We start from the raw sequence: 2,217 nt of genomic DNA on the forward strand, positions 1-2,217 counted from the left end.
GAAAAAAAAAAGCCAGACACAAGAGTGCTAACAGTGTAATTTCATTTATATGAAGTCGAAGAACAGCCAAGATAACATGGTGATAGACGTCAGGATGGTAGTTAATTCTGAGTGGAGATGGAGATAAATTGGGAAGGTGCATGAGCGAACCTTATGGATTCTTAACTTTGGTGGTGGTTACATGGATGTACACATTTATAAAAATTCATCAAGCTGTACATGTAAGACTAGTGTACTAGTACTCCATTATACTGTATCTATGCTAATCTTCAATTTTTTAGATCTTTAAAGAATTAAGAGCATTCCCAGCACAGACACTGCCATGGGTCATGGCAGCTGCTCGTCTGGTGTCCACACTGGCAACAAAGCTGTTCTGGCCCACACAGAACTGCTGCCACCACCATCGTCCCTTCCACATCTCAGAAATTCGAAATGAAGCTGTTGTCATTTCTGGAAGGAAACTTGCCCAGCAGATCAAACAGGAAGTGTGGTAGGAGGTGAAAGAGTGGGTGGCATCAGGCAACAAACAGCCACACCTGAGTGTTCTGGTTGGTGAGAATCCCGCAAATCATTCCTATGTCCTCAATAAACCCAGGGCCGCCGCAGATGTGGGAATCAACAGTGAGACAATTGTGAAACTAGCTTCAATTTCAGAGGAAGAACTGTTGAATTTTATCAATAAACTATATAGTGCTGACAATATGGATGGCCTCCTTGTTCACTTGCCTCTTCCAGAGCACACTGATGACAAAGATCTGCAATGTTGTTTCTCCAGACAAGGATGCTGATGGCTTTCATGTAATTAATGTAGGGCAAATGTGTTTGGACCAGTATACCATATTACTGGCTACTCCATGGGGTGTGTGGGAAATAATTAAACCACCTGGCATTCTAATCCTAAGGAAGAATGTGGTTGTAGCTGAAAGGTAAAATAATGTTGGAATGCCCATTGCAATGTTACTACACACAAATGGGGTGCATGAACGTCCTGTAGGTGATGCCATTGTTACAATATTACATCAATACACTCCAAAAGAGCAGCTGAAGAAACATACAATTCTTGCAGACCTTGTGGCCTCTGCTGCAGGCATTCCAAATTTGATCACAGCAGATAAGGTCAAGGAAGGAGCAGTTGTCACTGATGTGGGAATACATAGAATGTAAGATCCCATCACTGCTAAACCCAAGTTGTTTGGAGATGTAGATTTTGAAGGCGTAAGGAAGAAAGCTGGCTATATCACTCCAGTCCCTGGGGGTATTGGTCCCATGACAGTGGCAATGCTAATTAAGAATGCCATTATCACTGCAAAAAAGGTGCTGGGGCTTGCAGAGTGGGATGTTCTGAAGTCTAAGGAGCTTGGAATGGTAACTAATTAACTATTGTGCCTTCTGTGTTGTGAACAGTACTCCATGCCAGTTCAAGAGGCAAAACAGGCCAATAGAATTCCAATGGTTTTTATTTATGCTACTGAAATGGTTTTAAATGATGCTTTGCATTTATTGAAAGCTTAAACGGGTGGGTGTTTGGGCACATAGCTCTGCAGCACCTCACCAGGGAACATGCCAGTATCACACTGCATCATGTGATCTAGCCATAATAGAAGCCATTAGCCTCATGTTTAACATGGGGGACACTGTCATATTGAAAATGGCTACATAACTTTGCCAGACCAGTTCGGTTACATTTTGCCTTTTCTAGGACTGCATTTCCCAAGTGTTATTCCAATAAGAGTTGATACTCTAGGTTCCAGACCTTTTAAGTTCAACTGGTCAAACCAAAAGGAAAATGTTGCTAGAGAAAATTAGGGAAAAGGTAAAAAGGAAAAAATGAGGGTGATTGAGTAGAAAAAATTTGCCCTAATTTTATACTGATTGACTGATAACCAGAAGGAAAGCTACATGTTATTAGTACCCTAAGTTGTCATTTTATGGCTTGGTCATTGGAAAAATGTCTAGGGTTTTATGTGTGCTGCCATTCATGAGTTCTCTCCATTTTAGTTTTCTAGGATTGAAAGGTTTATTTTATTGTCATATTTTGGGTTTTCTTATATTCATAAACTTCATTGTTAAATTTTTTACTGTTGGGAGTGTCTGTATGGTTTCTTTGATAGGTCTTGAAACCTAGTTTTGAAAAAACAAAAACTAACAAAAAAATACTTGGGCTTCATATTCATTAGGGCAGCTTGTATAAGTATGTAACTTACTTTTCCACCAGCA

At 40.1% G+C, this 2,217-nt stretch overlaps 1 pseudogene; it reads left to right on the plus strand.

Annotated features, from left to right (window-relative positions):
- Positions 1–329: 329 nt before the first annotated feature.
- Positions 330–1,377, plus strand: LOC109390455 (bifunctional methylenetetrahydrofolate dehydrogenase/cyclohydrolase, mitochondrial pseudogene; annotated as a pseudogene).
- Positions 1,378–2,217: the final 840 nt, after the last annotated feature.

This window comes from Hipposideros armiger, unplaced genomic scaffold (assembly GCF_001890085.2).
Source record: "Hipposideros armiger isolate ML-2016 unplaced genomic scaffold, ASM189008v1 scaffold_269, whole genome shotgun sequence".
NCBI lineage: Eukaryota > Metazoa > Chordata > Mammalia > Chiroptera > Hipposideridae > Hipposideros > Hipposideros armiger.